Source organism: Mauremys mutica, chromosome 9, assembly GCF_020497125.1.
Source record: "Mauremys mutica isolate MM-2020 ecotype Southern chromosome 9, ASM2049712v1, whole genome shotgun sequence".
In the NCBI taxonomy this organism is placed as follows: Eukaryota; Metazoa; Chordata; order Testudines; family Geoemydidae; genus Mauremys; species Mauremys mutica.
The window spans coordinates 366,797-385,605 of record NC_059080.1 but is presented as its reverse complement, the minus strand read 5'-3'; the positions used below and the strand labels follow the sequence as shown (position 1 = coordinate 385,605).

General features: G+C 48.2%; 1 protein-coding gene across 5 annotated transcripts in view; it reads left to right on the top strand.

Annotated features, from left to right (window-relative positions):
* The first annotated feature begins 7,427 nt into the window (after nucleotides 1-7,427).
* Nucleotides 7,428-18,809, top strand: part of LOC123377673 (rho-related GTP-binding protein RhoG-like) — a 28,383-nt gene continuing 17,001 nt past the window's right edge. Inside the window, exon 1 of one of the 5 annotated variants that reach the window (XM_045030852.1) lies at nucleotides 7,428-7,484. The gene's annotated coding sequence lies outside the window, so the exon portion shown is untranslated. Of the gene's footprint in view, nucleotides 7,485-7,563; nucleotides 7,679-13,744; nucleotides 14,150-16,513; nucleotides 16,549-18,809 lie in introns of those variants that run through there. The other 4 variants (XM_045030848.1, XM_045030849.1, XM_045030851.1 and 1 more) reach the window with 4 other exon arrangements.

The following is an 18,809-nucleotide window of genomic DNA, read 5'->3' as shown; positions in this document are numbered from 1 at the left end:
TCTCTCCCATTGCTTAAGAAGGCTGTGCAGTAGAGGGGGAAAGGAACATGTACAATGGGGCAGGAAGCAGCCTGCAGTCTCCAATGTTCATGAAGCACCGACCTGCTCTCCAAATCTTCTAGTAAAAATTTTGGTCTACACCAGGGAATGTAGCTGTTGAGGCAGCAAGTGCAGCTAAGCCAATGCAAATTGTGGTTTAACTGTAAGTGTAGACAGGACCAAATTACAATCAACAGTAGTTCAGCTTGGAACAAGAGTTAACCAAAGTTTCTGAGCTGGCACTGAACATGGTTCAGTCTTGCCTATACTTACTGTTGACTCACATTCAGCACCATTACTTAATCATTTCCCTGCCATTGCAGGGGCATGGGTGCGCCTCAGTCCCTGCTATTCTCTGCCTGTGTTGCTTGTGAGACACAGGAGGTATTATCTCACTCTTCTTGGCACGGCTGAGGCCTCAGCTGGAATATGATGTCCAGTGCTGGGTGCCACATATTAGAAAAGATGTGGATAACCTGGAGCATCCAGAAGAGAGCAACAAAAATGATTAAAGGTTTAGAAAATCTGACCTGTGAGGAGAGGTTTAAAAAAACAGGACATGTTAGATCTTGAGAAAAGAAGGCTCAGGGGAGACCTGATAACTGTCTTCAAATATGTTAAGGGCAGTTAGAGAGAGGATAGTGCTCAATTGTTTTCCATGTCCATCAATGGTAGGACAAGTAATGGACTTAATCTGCAGACAGGGAGATTTAGGTTAGGGACACTAGGCCCTGGTCTACACATAGCCCCTGGTTCGAACTAGGGTACGCGAATTCAGCTACGTGAATAACGTAGCTGAATTCGAACTACCCTAGTTCGAATGACTTACCGTCCAGACGCCGCAGAAGCGAACTCCGCGGCTCCAAGGTCGACTCCGGCAACTCCTCCTGCCGCGGTGGAGTACCAGAGTCGACCGCGGCGCTTCCGGAGTTCGAACTATCGCGTCTAGATCAGACGCGATAGTTCGAACTCCGAGAAGTCGAACTCGCCGCGTCGACCCGGCGGGTAAGTATAGACGTGGCCTAGGAAAATCTTTCTTACTATAAGGTAGTGAGGCTCCAGAACAGGATTCTAAGGGAGGTTGTGGAATCCCCCTCACTGGAGGTTTTTAAGAAAAGGTCAGTCAAACACCTGTCAGGGGTAGTCTAGGTTTTGTTGGTCCTGTCTCAGTGCAGGTGTTTGGAATTGATGACTTCTTGAAGTCTTGTTCAGTCCTATGCTTCTATGAGTCTGTGATTAAATGCATCTCTGCCAGCAGCAGAAGGGTAGGGTGTGTTGGGGCTACTGACTGCTGCCATGGGATGGGGTTAAGTTATGACGTTCAGTTTCTTTATCCTGCCATATTCCAACCCTCCTCTCCACTGCCCCCCATTGCCTTTGTTTTTACTGCGTAAGCTACGTTTGGTGAGCACATTTAGACACAGGCCATCTGGTCATTAGAGGTGGGCCAGCACCAACAAAGTGGGTTCTGCCCCAGGCTCTGTGTTCACATAGGGCAGAGACTGTAACAAGCCACCAATAGGAGCCCGACCCCAGTTCCCAGCAGACTGTAGTTGCACCTCTGCCCCTCTTTCTCCCTTCCTTCCCCCAGGCAGCATGAGGTGCCTCTCCCTGCTCTGGTTTCCCTCTTTGGGTATGTCCACACTGCAGCTGGGACCAAGCCTCCCAACCCAAGTAGACAGTCTTGCATTAGTGGGTCTGGAGCTAATGTGCTAAAAATAGGGTGCATGTTATGACTCAGGCAGCAGGTCTCAAGTCCATGCAATCCCCTTGGTCTGAGCTTGGGTAGCTACCACAGGTCTCTGCCAGAATTGCAACACCTGGACTGCTATCTCTAGCGCACTCTCTCTAAAAGTGTAGCAGTGTAGATCTACCGTTTGTGCTGAAGAAACCCCCATTAATGGATAAGTTGCTGGGGCAAAGAGAATCTGGATGGAAGGGACTAGCCCCAGAGAGCAGAAGAAGCCATGAGCATGTTCTCCCCAGCAGAGAAGGGGAGTGAGGACCCATCCAGTAGCTCCCAGTTCAGTAAGAGATGCTTCTGTTAGTCACTCTCTTTTCATCACCAGCTGGGAAGTGTTTGGAGCAGTCCCTGAGCCTGTTGTTCAGTTCCTGCTCAGGGCCGCAGAGCTGTTGCTCCTCCAGGTTCACCTGTCCTTTGTCTGTGGTGAGAAGGGTGAGTGGGTTGTTGCCTCCCCTTTCTCTCAGCAGTATGGCTGAGAGGCAGAGTAAGTGTGAGCACAGTGAGGCAGGAGAATGCTTGGCAGTAAAGCTCTTGCTGTTTAGATTGTGCTGCAGAGTGGCTAAGACAGTACCTGGGTGGTATTGCTTAGGGGCCTTGGCTTCCAGCACTTTTCTTCACATGTCCTCCTCCTGCTCTTGTAGCTCTAGCCCTGGGAGTCCAAGTCCAGTCCAAGCTCAACTGGACCCTGACCAAACCCGTCAGCTTCAGGCAACGGGTGCATCAAGGCTGCACACTGTCAGGCCAACTGTACAGTCTGGCCATCGAACCCTTCCTCCGTCTCCTTCGTGTGCCAGAGGTTGGTCCTGGCAGGTGCCCCCCGGCTTGGAGCCCTCCTGGACTATGACCAGAGGGACTGGGTGAATCCCCTGGTGCTTGGCCAGTGCATGGGTCTTTCCACCCCCGCATACTCTAGGAGGCGAGGGCAGCCTTACTGTCCATCTCACAGCTACGATTGCCAACTGTCTAACTGCACAAACCCAGACACCTTTGCCCTGCCCCTTTCCCAAGGCCCCGCCTTTACTCTCTCCATCCCCCTCCCTCTGTCACTCGCTCTCCCCAACCCTTACTCATTACACTGGGCTGGGGCAGGGTGTTGGGGTGTGGGAGGTGGTGCAGGCTTTGGGAGGGAGTTTGGGTGCAGGAGGGGGCTCAGGCCTGGGGCCAGGGTTTGGGGTGTGGGGTGTGGGCTCCAGGCAGGCGGCACTTACCTTGGGTGGCTCCCGGAAGCAGCTGGCATGTCTGGCTCCTAGGCACAGGGGCTCTGCGCGCTACCCGTGCCTGCAGGCACCACCCCAGCCAATGAAAGCTGCTGAGTAGGCGCTCGGGGCGGGGGCAACGCACAGAGACTCCCTAGCCACCCCTGCGCCTAGGAACCAGAGAGATGTGCTGGTTGCTTGCGGGAGCTGTGCGGAGCCAGGGCAGGCAGGGAGCCTGCCTTAGCCCCACTGTGCTGCCAGCTGGACTTTTAGCAGCCTATTAAAAATCTCCCAGATTTCTTTCAATGGCCACTGGAGATCGAGGCCGATTCCTAGGAGACTCCTGGCCAATCTGGGAGGGTTGGCAACCCTACTCTCAGGCCTTTCTTGAGCAGATCCTGCAGGAGGGTGCTCCCCACTTGCCCCTCACTCCTGGCCCTCCAGACTTGCCCTTGGGCCCCTGCACTGTGAGCTTCCCTAGCCAACCTCCCCAGCAGCACCCAAGCCAGTTGCGTGACCTGCAGATGGTTCACTTCTGAACCATACCTAGGAAACAGCTGTACACACTTGTGCTCCATTCCTTTCACTTCCTCACCCTCATCTCCCGCCCCGACACCAAGTGGCAGGAGCATCTACCACCTGTGGAGGGGGAGGAGCCCTGATGGGACAGTGTGTATTCTACCCTGTCCCCCAACCTGCTGGGAATATTGGTTGGCAACTCCTTCATGGAGCCATGAGCACACGTGTGTACCTGGCAGGGTTCACCCATCTTCCCAGCACTTGCCCCGTTTGTGGTGAGAGGGAGACCCTGGTGCACATTTACATCGAATGTGCCAGGTTGCAGCCCCTTTTCTGGCTCCTCCAGAGCCTTCTCCTCTGGTTCTGGCTGCACTTTCCCCTGCACCTCCTGATCTACACTCACTCCATCCATGGCCCCATTAAGTTGCGAGACTTCCTCATCAACCTCCTCCTGGTGCTGGCCAAGGTGACTGTCCACCATACCAAGTGGAGGTGGAGGGATGTGGTGCCTATTTTCGCTCATTCCTCTGGGCGGTGACTGTTGGCTCCCTGGACGCCTTCGAGGAGCAGTGGGCACTGTCCGGAATTTTCTGCTCAGTGTCCCCTTCTGGCTGTAACTCTCACTTCTGTCTGGTTTTATCATTTGTTGTCTCCAAACTTTATTGGAGCCCTGGTTTTAGTGTCTCCTCCCATTGGGCTAGGGGATGGGTCTTCAGATGTGGGTGGGTGCAAGCTCCTGAGAACTCAATAGGTCCAGCCCTGGGAATGGCTTTAGGAGTGCTAGTGTAGATGGGCATTTTAGCCACCTTGCAGTCTACCCCTGCTCTGAGCAAAACACTGGTCACTACACGCACAGCTGCACATCAGCGGAATGGCTGCAGCATGAGGGAGATGGGAAGAAAACTGTTGGTGTAGTTACAACCTCACTGGGAGACCCAGAGCATGGAAGCATCCCAGGCACAGCTCAGCCTTAGAAAAACAAGCATGCATTCAAGCTATAGCTGGAGAGAGGAGAGGAACAGAGACAAGAAGCAGGGAAGCAGTCTGGGGAGAGGGGATGGAAGGGAAGGAAGGAAGGGACCATGAAGAGGTGCACCAGTGATGGCCTCAAGTCTTTCTAATTTATGAGATTCCAAAGGGGCCTGCATTTCTAGGGGCTCAACGTGGATGCACATACCCCACGAGCCAGAATGCTGTCCTTGATTCTATTGGTGCCTTCCAGCTCCACTGACCTTGGCTCACAGCAGAGATTAAACACCCAGCCTGCTCTGAGGCCCTCCCAGAAGCTGCGGTCTGCATACCCTACAGTATAGATGCTGCAATCTGGCTCAGTAGAACCAGAAGAACAAGGTGTCCCAACTGAGTCAAGACATTGAGACACTTTAGCACAAGCCCTGAGCTCCAGCTCTGATGGTAGGGAGCCCTGGGTCCTGGATTGGAGTAGTAGGGGATGTATGCTCCATCAGACAAACATCCTCATTTGGGAGGATTTTGAGGGTGTAACTGGCCCTGATGTTTGGAGGCTTCTGCCACCCCTTCCCCTGGTTGTCCCATGATTCTGCCAGTATATTCTCAGCCTTCCCCAGACCTAGTTAGACTCTGCTTTTTGGGTCACTGTGGCTGATGATTCTTTGGGTTCCTGGTTTCCCTCTTTATGGCACTTCCCTGCAACACTTACTCTGCACCAAGTATGCTTCTTTGGCTTCCCTGCCTCAGCCCTGATTACCTTGTATCCAGGCACCCCTCCAGGAAAGGGCTCCCGGCCGACTGGTGCTGGCTTTGATCCTTTTCTTCAAGGCTTTAGTGATTAGCACATTGCTCAATCTCACAGACCGCAGCCCTGCCCACCACAAGGCCCCTCAGTACAATGGGGCCAGAGCAAAGCAGAGTCAAACAAGGTGCCTGAGAAATTGACTCTTTCACCTGGCGTGGAGCAGCCAGGAGCACAATAAAGCTACAGAGCTAAGAGCTTTATTAATAGTAACCCGGAGTGACAAAGCTAACCAGTCCTGCTGCTGAGTGAATGAACTCCAAGTTCCTCCTGGCACATCTCCCCTCTGAACTCCAAGAGCACCCTTCCCAAATTACCACCATTTCTACTAAAATAGGTGAATAGAGAACAGTTCAACATGATTTAACTATAAACCTTCCCCAGAGGGCAAGACAGCCTGCCTGAACCTCTGAGCTTGCTGAGATGGTTATTCTGTCTCATGTTCAGTGGCCCTCGGGTAACTGCATGTGCTACTATCTTCTCTTCCGCTGCTTCTTTTTGTTTTTGTTTTTTAAATACTCTAGCCCTTTTCCTTCTGTTTGGCTTTAATCGTGTCCTCTCACTATTCATAAATTCCCAAGGCAGAGGGGACTACGGTGATCATCTAGGCCTAGAGTGACCAGATGTCCTGATTTTATAGGGTCAGTCACGATTTTTGGGTCTTTTTCGTATATAGGCTCCTATTACGCCCCACCCCCATCCCAATTTTTCACACTTGCTGTCTGGTCACCGGATCTAGGCCAGTGATTCTCAACCTATTTACCACTGTGAGATGCATTCATGCAATATATACACTACCTGTATGGCTCTGAGGATGTCACATGGACTGCAGCTGTGTGCTGTTTGGGTCACGGGTTGAGAACCACTGATCTAATCTGACCTGTATAACACAGGCCATAGGCAACAGGACAGTGGACTAGATGGACCTTGGAGCTGAACCAGCCTGTCAATTCCAAAAGCCTATGAGATGGGACTTATGCTTTTATGTTAAATGCTGTTCATTTTGTTTCCTCATCTCGCTATGCTCCCTCACCCATCCCTCACACCTAGGTTTGAGTTTAAACATCTTCCGCATTGTTTAATTTCTTGTAGTAGTTTAACACAGAATTATGTTTTCTTAAAAAAAATGATAAAGAATTTTGTAAAGACAAAACATTAAAGTTTGGGCTCAAATTACTTCTGGCATTTGTAAAAAATATGTGGTCACTGGGAGCTAGCTAAGTACTGAACCACTCCCTGTGGGTTCCACAGTGCCTCTTGCCTTCTCTTTTTGACTAAGCTTTCTGGAGCATGGAGTGTCTTTATACTTGCATTATGCACAACACAGAGCACATTTGTGGTTAAGAAATAATAAATAGGTGAAGTTCTCCACCCAGATACAAGTCACTTATGTTAACACGTTGGATTCTGGGTCCAAGAGAGTTAAGTCTAAAGCTGACTGCGAAGAGTTACAAAGGGATCTCACTGAATTGGGTGACTGAGCAACAAAATGGCAGATGAAAATCAATGTTTATAGGTGCAAAAAAATGATGGGGTCTAAATTAGCTGTCACCACTAAAGAAAAAAAGATCTTGGAGTCATTGAGGATAGTTCTCTGAAAACATCTGCTCAATGTGTAGCAACAGCCAAAAAAGCTACCAATGCAGGCACCATCAGGAAGGGATAGATAAGACTGAAAATATCATAATACTTCTGTATAGCTCTATAGTACACCCACACTTGGAATACGAAGGGCAGTGCTGGTTGCCCCAGCTCAAAAAGATGTATTTGAATTGGAGAAAGCACAAGGAAGGGTAAGGAAAGGGCTGGGTCAGGCACTAACTGCCCTGGTATGGTCACACCTGCTGAGGCACGCGGCACTGGTCACTGGTGCAAGACAGGCCACTGGGCTCGAGGGACCATAGCTCAGACCCACCCTGGCCGCTCTGATCACATGTCCCCTGCATGCAGCGCCGAGCGCACAGGGCGGGAACCCACAGGCTGGCACTGCCCAAGGCAGGCCCGACCCCGGGCACCCACACCCTCCTGGGGGTGCTCCCTGCCCACGTGAGTCCTCCCACACCCCAGCCCAGCACGCGCCCGGTGAGTGGGCCTGGGAGAGTAGGGGCGGGGCCTGGGGATGGGTAGCGTGTCCCGACGTGCGGCCCCCAGGACGGTTCGGGCGGAGTCATGGGGACCCCGGTATCGCCCGAGGAAGGAGCTAGCTCGCCCTGAGGTACTACATCTCCCAGAGGACACCGCGCTCATAGGCGCGCATGCGCAGTGTGGGGGGTGCCGAGGGACGCGCACGCGCAGGGCGGGTCCAGGGAGGGTCCCTGGAGGTTACTCGACTCGTACCGGTCGTTGCCGTCGAGGGCCCGAGCGCGAGAGGAGCCTGCGGCGAGTGCGGTCTCCGCCGGCCGACCCGAGGTGAGCGCGGGGCCAGCTCCCTGGGGGCGCTCTGGCCGCGTGTCCCGGAGCCCGCCGGGGGCCAGTGTCTCGGCGCCTCGCCCGTGTGGCGCGCTGGGAGGCCGCGCGGGGCCCCGGTAGGGAGCTGGTGCGCTGCCTCCATCTTGGGCCCCTCACGCGCGCCTGAGCGCAGGGCCGGGCCGGGCCGAGGCCCAGCGACACGGCGGCTGTGGGCGAGCAGGGGCTCGAGGTCGGCTGGCCTGAGCACCAGGCTAGTGGCCTCGCCCCAGGCGCAGCCCGCCCCCCCAGGGTCGCCTTAGGGCGGGCCCGGGGCAGGCTCGCTGCGATTATTCCCGTCGGGCCCGGGGCTGCTCTGTGCCGCTGTCCGTGAGGGGACCGGGTGAAGCGGCTTTGCAAGGATCGCGTCGCTCCCCTGCTGTCTAGAACACCCTCCGCGATTCTTGCCTTCCCTCCTGAAGCAGGAGGCGTTGTGTGCACCCCCGGTTTAGTGTGTTTAGGGGTTTTCATACATGCCCATCTCCAAATGCTTGAGTTAACTTCCTTGTCAATTTAGTGTTTCTCTTCCTCACTTTCAAGGAACTGCCCACCTTAAAGAACTGCCCATCTCTATTGGGTCCGCTTTTGTCTTTCCTGCTTTGTGCTCAGTTCCTCTCCGCTAAGGATCTCTCCCTCATCTAGTTTATCTTCATATAAGACATTTCTTCTCAGGCAGGGCTTTGGAGCAGAGCCCGGAGCTGGAGTGCGGAGCAGCTCTGGAGCAGTGGAGCTGCAGGTTTTTGCCTGGAGCGGAGCCGGAGCACAGCTCCAAAGCCCTGTTCACAGGCATTTGTCTTTCCCCACTGCCCTTCCCTGTGGAACTTCTTTGATTTTTTTGTAAGAAAAAGTCCTCCAAATGCCTCCTGTAAGACGCTCCTCTTATTGTGTGTGGTGGGGATTCTATTAGTCTACATCTCCTGGGAGTTGCTTGGGTAGAGGCATCATAGAGCTACCCATTTCTGAGGTCTTGGCAGCTGAGAGTGGCATGAGAAGACTTTTGATTTGCAGTCTCTGCTGCCCCATTTGCACTTTGGCTTCTCTAAGGGAGTATCCCTTGTGCCTGCGATGTCCATAGCTTTCCCAGCAAGCAGCCAGAGTCTTACTGTGCTCCACAGAGTTTTGAATAGCACTCTGAAACTGATCAGAATTATGCAGAGTATGTCATACCACTGCTTGGTAAAGTGGTGGGCTGCAGTTGTGGCGCTAGTGCTGTCTGTCAGAAGACTCAGGAAGGCAACGAAACCTGAATATAAGACACGTGATCTTTATAACCACAAAACCTATCTCTTTTTCTTAATAAAATTTTATATTTTGTAGAAAACAATGGCTTGGGCCTCCTATAGTTAAAATAGAAAGCTTCAGTTTGTCACTAGCAAGTTAAATTTTCAAGTCCTGATGCAGGGGAAATATTTACAGTTGGTGGCGCTGGCAAGCTGTCATTTTCTCCCCAGGGCTTTGTCATTCTCCCTCTAAGCTACTTACTGTAGCAATAGCAAATTTGTTAGTCTCTAAGGTGCCACAAGTACTCCTGTTCTAATAGCAGAACAGATACCCCTAATTCTGTTAAGTCATATCCCAAACTTAATGCCTCATGGAGAGGGACGAGCAATAATGTCACAAACCAATCCATGAATAAATTATTGGATATCCTAAATGTATTAGCCAAGAGGAAGTGTGAGGCCCCATCTGGGGACAGGAACAGCCTATATTAATGGGCAGCAATAACTGCACAATAGTTAGGGTTGCAGCATGATCTCTATTAAGGACTGAATTCTGTAGCTTCTTTAAAATTAATATGCACAGTGTGATTGATTTAAAGTGGAATGCCAGCTTCCCCATTTTAAAATGATAAAACTTCCCCACCTCTTCCTTACAACACTTCTGTGAGGATAAATTAATTGTTTTTGAGGTGCTCAGCTACTACAGTGATGGATGATGTATAAGCACCTAGTTCAGTGGCACTCTTTTGAGCTCTCCCTCTCCCTGCAATACACACACAAGTTTTAGTATCCTGTTTTGGCTCAAAGGGGCCTGACAAACCTTTTTTTAACTCCGAGGTGGATTGGCAGGGAGCACTGATAAGCCAATTTTTGTCCTTTCTTGTAGGACAGGGGGAGAGTATCCCACTTTCACCGTCATCCTCTACTCTGGGGAGGTGCTGTCTGAGAGCACGTGGGCCCACTGACCAGCATTTGTGCTTTAATTAATGGACAGTATTGACCATGCTTCAATTACTGCTGGAGCCTGTTACCACCCTTTGCTGCAGTCCTGTCCTGGAGCCAACTTACATTGCATAACTAACTATAATCACCATATCACTGTACCACGGGGAAGATTGTGTGGGAAGTTTATTCTCTGATCCTAAAATCGATGAATCTACTATAGGTAGATATGAGGAAGGATTGAGAACATGCCATTGTTTGGGTTGTTTCACAGATTTGAATTCCAGCATTCATCTTCATGCTCTACTGCTACATTCACTGTTAGGTATAGCTGTATTGAATGATCTAAGAATTAGTTGGAGCATCTTGGCAGAGCTTTTGCTGTGATATGAAAAGAGGTGCATGTATACTTCGTTTCAGTGCTGAATTTTGTCTGTCTGTAGAGGTGAACAAGTGTGTCTTACCTTGGGGTTGTCAGCAGTCTGGTTGCATACATTAAAGTGGTCTCCATGGTTTAGTGAGGGTTAAGTGAAGCATTGCTAACAAGACGGGATTAATACTTATGGGAAAAAAAACAAATCTTATGAGAATCCAGCAACTCGTAACTCAAATATTTCTTTAGAAGGCAAAGGAGTACAAGAAGTGAGTAAATTCACATATCTTGGTAGTAGCATGCAAGCCAGTGGGGATGTCCAGATGGAAATAATGTCACAAATTGGCAAGCAACAGCTGCATTTATCCTCTTAACAAGATTTAGTTATCGAAAATCTACACTTTTAAAACCAAACTATGAATCTTCAACTCAAATATTATTTCCAACTAACATATGGAGGTCAAAACTGGAAATCCATCTAAGGTACAGTCAGTTATCTAAGTGCCTTGGAGAGCAAATACCTTAGGAAAATACTCTAAGTGGAATAAAATACCAAGATTTGTCAGAATTCACAACCCCTTATCTCTAAAGTAATCCAGAAAAGATGGAAATATCTGGGACTTGTTAAAAATGAAGCCAGTGTGTCTTCATGGCAGGCATGCCATTGGGCAGCTCGAGAAACATACCAAAAGGGCTGCCCAAAAGAGAGTCATATATTAGGGGGATTTACTATGGCTGTATTTCTGCAGTTTAGGCTAATAATTTATACTTCCAAATGAATGTGCAGGTATCCTAATGGGGGGCGGTATTCATGAAATATCACATTAACTCTGTATTTCCTGACCTTCATAAGCTTGATTTGATTTTCTTGTAATAACATTTCTCAAGGGTATGTGGGGAGACCTCATCTGAATGTTTCCTGGTTTTTTAATGTGTGATTTTGGGGATTTGAAGTCCCATGTTCTGGGAACGGAAGGCATGTTGTACAGCAGCATCACTTAACACTCCATCTTAATGAAAGGTTTTGTGAGTGAATAAAATATGCCCAATGTATCAGGAAAGCTCTCAGCGGTATCAGAGGTGCTGAAACTTCAGAAGAAAGAAAAAGACAACTCTGCATCTGTTCACATTTGGAAGGTTATCTTCAGAATTGTAGAGGTTAGAACCTTTATTAATGAAAGGTTAGTTTCTGCAGAAATTCATGGTATAGACTCTCCAGCTTATCAGTGACAAATTCTTAGGTCACTCATGAGTAATCAAATAAGACAAGCTGTGTAGGTGGAGAAGATAATTAAGGTTATTGAAAATGTAAAAATAAATGGAGAAAAGAAATTAGACTTTGCTATTTATGGGGCACTCTTTTGGATTATTTTGACGTTTCCAGATCTTCACAGAATGTCTCCCATCTCCATGTCTGCTATTTTTCCAAGTCGTGCTTTCTGCACTTAAATATCTGTAACTGGGGAATTGAAGATATTGGTAACAATGAATGACATATAATTTATATTGGTAAACCCTTTGGTTTTGGCCTGATCTCTCTTTCCCCCCCCCCCCCCATTGGAAGATGTACAGAAAGTGTAAACCATTCCATTAACACCTTCCCACCTCTGCTATATTAAAAGACTATTAGATTGCAAATGGAATCTCTAATGGTCTAGAACAGGGGTGGGCAAACTTTTTGGCTTGAGGGCCACATCGGTTTTCCAAAATCATATGGTGGCCAGGCCCCTGCCCTCTATCCGACCCCCCTGCTTCTCGCCCCCTGATGGCCCCCCTGGGACTCCTGCCCCCCATCTCCCCCACTGCTCCCTGTCCCCTGACCGTCCCCGGACTCCCCACCCCTGACTTCCCCCTGCCACCCCATCCAGCCCCATCTCTCCTTGCTGATTGCCCCCCCGAACCCCTGCCCCCATTCAACCCCCCGTTCCCTGCCCTCTGACGCCCCGACCCCTATCCACACCCCTGCCCCCTGACCACCACCCCAAACTCCTCTGCCCTCTATCCAACCCTCCCTGCTCCCTTACTGTGCTGCCTGGAGCACCAGTGGCTGGCGGCACTACAGCTGCGCTTCCCAGAACACCAGGACAGGCAGCCGTGCCGCCCGGCTGGAGCCAGCCACACCACCGCGCAGCACAGAGCACTGGATCAGGCCGCGGCTCTGCAGCTCTGCTGCCTGCCAGAGCATTGCGCCAGTGGCGCAGTGAGCCGAGGCTGCGGGGGAGGGGGGTCAGCAGGGGAGGGGCTGGGAGCTAGCTTCCTGGGCCAGGAGCTCAGGGGCCGGGCAGGAGGGTCCCACGGGCTGTAGTTTGCCCACCTCTGGTCTAGAAAGCCAAAGTTAAGGTGCCTGAACAACTTCAACTCTGCCCCTGGTGCATATGCATTATGATGGACTCAGAGTACATGATCACCTAGTACTTTTCCCAAAAGGCTGCTGCATTCAGTGAAGAGATTAGATATGCTTCATGAATAAGGCAGCTTTTTAATATTTATATTATCCTCATTGTTCAGTGTGTGGGCCATATGCTTAATGCACTGCTTGCCGTGCAACCCTTGTACTGAATGAGGTGGAGTCCGGTCACTTTAACAACATACTATCTGTCCCAGGCTAAGCTGAGCCTGTAAAGCATGAATTCCACAAGCTCTTTCTTGTGCCACTAACAAAAATCTGTTATGAAGACGGCAATTGTCTGGGGCCTCGCTCTTTCAATGTCCAATATGCACACTGGGTCATGCAGAGGAAATTAAATGTTCATATAATTAAAAGTTGCATCGTAAGGGCATAGGAGGGCAGTATTAAGTTGCGCAGACAACATAAATTTGGCATTTCTAGCCTTTGGAGTGCTTTATTTTGCAATATTAATGTTCCTTTGAGGTAGTTTTTGGGATGGAATATCCCAAGCTTGTGCTTTTTTTTTTTTTTTATTAAGACGCTCTAAAACAATGACATAACATGCAATTATTTGCTAGACACAAGTTAAATGCACTTTCCTGTACAATCTGGGCACACAATACAATTAAACCAGAATTCTTTTGGAGCCCTGGCTACTTCAACCCATTCAGACCATACTTTAAACACCCATACTTTTTAAAAAATGAAATAAAACTTATGTACCAGTAGCTGAAAAGCTGGGTTGTTTCACAAGTACAGGGTATAAGTCATAAAGTAAAAATGACTGAGAACTCAAAAAATTTGTGTGTTGTCACTTAGGTTTATGTATTTTTGGTAAGTCTGAGTGAGGGTATCTATTGTGCTGATAAATTTTTATTGATTTTTGATGATGATGGTGAATGAAGGGTGTGCCTTGCCATGAGGGTTTATTGTGCATACTAATTGTTGGTGGGTTGTGGTGGTGTTTTGTATCTGGGGGAGGTTGTGCTTGGAGAGCTGTTGATGGCAGCTGGGCCAAATGATCAAGCCATCTGTGCAATTGCCCTCATATATCCAGTGAAATTTTTTTATGCAAATCAGCTGTAGAGTAAGGGCGGTGATTGGTTGTGATATCAGAGGTAACAGTGGTCTTATGACTCTTGGTCTGTCATAAATACATGTCTTACTGTAGCTGTACACCACACAGGTGTAATTTGTAAAGTGAAAATGACTGAGAACTTAAAAACTGGATGGTCACAGATGGTGAAACTCAGTAATAATTCATCCTGATGATATTCTGAACATACTTGTAGCTGATTCCATTGCTTCATGCTGACTCTACAGACATAATAGGCTTCAGTGTGACCCACAGTGACATTCCTGGAATCTTATCTATATAGATGCACAAATCTAATGGAATACTGAGACTGTCTCTCCAGGAATACCCTCCATTCAGTTTATATAAGTATTGTAGCAAAGAGCTTGGAGCACTGAGCCTGGTGCAAGGCCTGAACCAGAAGCTATGAACCAAGGTCAGGCCATGTGTTAAAATAGATGCTTACAAATTTACTGTTCAGTACATGAACTTGGCAGTTATTAGTGTACAAGGCACTAGATATTTATGTAATTACATTTTAGAAGGCTAGTATAGCTACACCCCAATCTAGTACAAGATAAGATAGTTTGACAGAACACTGAATAGGGATCTTTGGTCTGAGATATCAGGGATAATGGGAGGTAACAAACAGATGTCATGAAACACATAAGGTGGTACGAAAATTGTTTATTTCAGTTTTGTCTAAATGTTGGGGTATCTGTCAAAGGTTTATGGTATGGCTGAAGGGACAGCAGAGGATTGCTGCTGCTGACTGAGCCACTCCTTGCCACGGGGCACTCGTGTTAATGTAGTTGTGCAAGTTGTTATGACTGTGCCATGAGGGCAATAAACCTGGCCGAGTGTCTTTGTCACCGAACCATGCCTGTTGCCTTTCTCTGTGAGTGACATGGAGTTCTACTGAATTAGCGGTCTGTGCTCTTTGTTAGTGATGAAAATACTGGAGCTCCAAGGACAGAAGCACTGAGCAGCTGTAACAGCTTAGCAGCCTTGACAGTATTCCACCCTTCTACAAGCACAATACTCATTGCTAATGAAACATGGACAGAATTAGTTTTATTCTTTTAACAAAACTCTCTGCATGTGTGAAGTATGTATTTTTAAAATCCTTGTATCTTGGCCATATCAAAATAGATTTTGAGCAGACGTCTGAAAAGTACCTTTGTGACTGAACAGTTATGTCCCTGTGTTAAACTTCAGGTTTCTTCTACCTCCTGCTGAAGTGTTAGTGATGTTCAGAAAGGTCAAACTTTTTTTCTAGCAGAAAATCTGTATTTTCCCTGAACGCCCACCCCTTCAACAACTGAACAGTTTCTATTCAAACTTTTCTTTAAAACTGCCTTTGGAGTGACAGCAAATGTTAACCTAAATAATTGTGACACAATTTTAAACTTTTAAACTTATATATGCGCATATAAAATGGAAATGCTTGGGGAAACGTTAATTATATATGTTCCACCTATAATTAATATTGTGTCCCTTTTCTAGAGCTTTCTGTCTGAGGATTTCACTGCTTTAAAAAGTGAATGAATTGAGCCTGGCAGCACCACTGCGAGGCAGTGAAGACTAAACTCCATTTTACAGATGGGGAATAGATGTACAGAGAAGTTATGTGACTTGTGTGAGGTCACCCAGGAAATCTGTGGCAGAACTGGAGATGGAACTCAGGAGTCCTGATTCCTAGTTCTCTGCTTTAGTTACAAGATTATTCTTGCCCCTCAATGCTTGTAAAGGGGCTGTGTGAACATATGCTACCAACATCATACAATGGAAATCCATAACTTTGCATATAACGTTGCTACTCATATTTCACGATATTAGTGACCACCAAGTTATTAGTTCTCAAATGATACCTCACAAGGTATATTTTGTACAAAGATTATTACAGTGGTATGTAGGATGTGAATACAGTGCATCCGGTCAGAGAAACCCTTTTGGTCTCTACTTTTTTACCCATTGCTTCTCCTTCCTTCCTACAGCTGATAGTGCTCTTCCTGTGCTTGGAGAACACAGAGGGGAGCTAATCAAAATGATGGTTTTGTAGGATAACTATCATTGTACTCAGTGGTGGGTACTAAGCCCTCCTCTTCTGCTCACAGGTATCCAAGGCTGCCTGGGGCCCTGCTCAAACTGTTTGAAGGGACTTTAATGAGGACTGCCAAATTTTGCCAAACAAGGCCCTCAAACAGTTTTAAATGCATGTTATTTCTGTTCAAAGCCAACCCCACTCTTTTAAAAAGGTTGGCAACAAGAGCATTGTTGCAAGGGCAGAGCACAGGAGCAGTAGCAACTCTAGCTACTAAAGAAAAGAGCCAAAAAGAACAAGAACAAATAAGGTCAATCTCCACACTGTGATAGTAAGATAACCCAGAGCACAGTAATTGGGTAAGTTAAAGATTCTCCCTGTCCTTGGTAATCATGTCCAGTGCCTTGGGAACCCCTGACAAATATGAGACCCTTGCTTCTAAAGTGTTAGCTATGATGAAGAAAGTGGGAGTTGCTCTTCACCTGAAAGATGACGCAGAACAGCCATAATTCTTGTCAGGGTGGCCCAAGAGACACTTTCCACCATTAACTGCATACAAAAGGGGCAAGTAAAAAGGCCCATCAGAAAGTGAACAAGAAGTCGCAACCTTTTCTCTCCCTTTTCTCTTTAAATTTTCCACATTTTCCTATTTTTCCTCTGACAGACTTTCTAAAATCCAGGAAGTATAAAAAGTATGAGGGAACTCTAGAAAGCGCTGGAAGCACTCAAGTTCATTTTTCCTGAGAGGTGAACTCTTGTCTTTAGTGGAGTCAGAAGAAGGTCCCCAAGAGGTGTCTGTCTCCCCCCTTCCCCCCCCATTTCAACATTGGGGTGAAATTACTCTGTCAGGTGACCTGTAACAGCCTTCGTGGGTGGGTGTGGAGGGAGACACCAGAAAATTCCCATACAGTAGCAAGAAAGAGCAGATTCTCCATATTAATGATTCCATAAAATGTGTAATTAGGTCAGAATGGGAGCACCCTTAAGACCAGGGGTCTCAAACACGCGGGCCGCATGAGGTTATTTTCTGTGGCCCGCGAGGTCCTTGCCCCCCCGCCCTTCTCCAGCGTTTACCCAGGCTCCCTGCCTGCCTGCCCTGCCCCCGCGCCACTCCGGGAAGCGGACGGAACCTGCGGGAGGAGGGTGCAGGGGTGTGTGTTGATGTTGCTTCAAGCACCGCCTCCAGCAGCTCCCATTGGCCGCGGTTCCCCATTCCTAGCCAATGGGAGATGCTGGGGGCGGTGCCTGAAGCAACAGCAACACACACACCCCGTGCCCCTGCTCCCCTATGTTCCAGCCACTTCCTGGAGCAGCGCAGGGGTGGGGCAGGGCAGGCAGGCAGGGAGTCTGCCCTGCCCCCGGTGCATGTCGGGCCAGAGCCCACCCCCCGAACCCCTCCTGCAGTCGAACCCCCTGCCCTGACCCCCTGCCACTCCCCTCCTGCACCCCAACCCCCTGCCCTGAGCCCCCTGCTGAACCCCATACCCCTCCTGCACCCCACACCCCAACCCACTGCCCTTAGCCCCCTGCCGCACCCCTCCTGCAGGGAAGAGGTGGGGCAGGGCTTCATGGAAGGGGTGGAATGGGGGCGGGGCCAAGGGCGGCGGCGGGGAGGTGTCAGTAATGTGGCCCTCAGGCCAATGTACTAGTCCTCATGTGGCCCTCGTGGTCATTTGAGTTTGAGACCCCTGCTCAAGACAATGCCACAACAAACAGAGTGAAATTTCACATGTTCCAAAGGAAGCACCAAGTTGTAGAGCTGATACTGAATTGTAAATGGGGAATCATCACTGAATGGGTGTGTTTCAGGTGGAGTGCCACAGATTGTTTCTTGGACATAAACTATTTAACACTTTTATCAACAACTTAGAAGAAAACACAAAATCATGACTAATAAAGTTTGCAGATGACAGAAAAATAGGGGGAGTGGTAAATAATGAAGAGGACAGGTTACTGAGATTCAGAGCCATCTGGATTGCTTGGTAAAGTGTGCACAAGCAAACAATGTTTTAATATGGCTAAATGTTCCATTAAATGAGCCTCTATTATGGTGTCATGGGAAGCAGTGCCCTGATAAAGATTTGGGGATGGAGGGGGAATAATCAGCTGAACTTGAGCTCCCTGTGTGACACTGTGCCCAAAAGAGCTAACACAATCCTGGGGTGCTATCACAGGGCAAGGTCCTGCTCAGAGACCTTATTCTGATCAAACACTTTGTGGTTTATTTCACCGTATTCTCCTCACCACTTGTACAAAGTCATACTGCTTTGAATTTACAATATCCTACAATCATTAGCTCTTTCAGCCAAGGATGGGGGAGACAGAAGGTATTTTCCCTGGGAGGGAGATCTCCTGGTTCTGACTCTGAAAAACCTGCTTCTTTCTCTCTGGGCACTTCTTCCTATGCCTTTTCTGCCTTTTGGGCTCTCAGCCCATCCCAATCCACCAGTTAGGCATAGCCTTTTTTAACGAGGGCTACTCCAGGACAACTACTTGTGGTTGTAGTAAGCAGAATGGTGAATCAGTTGCTGTTTCCCAGCACTTTTGTCACATGTGCAGAAATAGAGGAATCTTGAGTAGGAGTAGAAAGGTTATTTTACCTCTATATTTGGGCACTTGTACAACTGCTGGTGGAACCCTGTGTCCTCCTTTCTGGTGTCCACAATTCAAGAAGGATGTTTATAAACTGGAGAGGGTTCAAAGAGCCACCACAATAATGATTAAGGGATTAGAAAACATGCATTGTAGTGATTGAGCTCTTTGAGTCTGCTTAGCTTAACAAAGGATGTTATGGGATGACTTGATTACAGTCTATAGGGGAACAAATATTTAATAATGGGGTCTTTAATCTAGCAGACAAAGGTATGACATGATCTAATGGATGGAAGTTGAAACTAGACAAAATCAGAGTAGAAATAAGGTGTAAATTTTTAATGGTGAGAGTAACTAACCATTGGAACAGCTTACTAAGAGTCATGGTGGATTCGCCATCATTGACCATTTTTAAATCAAGATTGAATGTTTTTCTAAAAGGTATGCTCTCAGAATTATT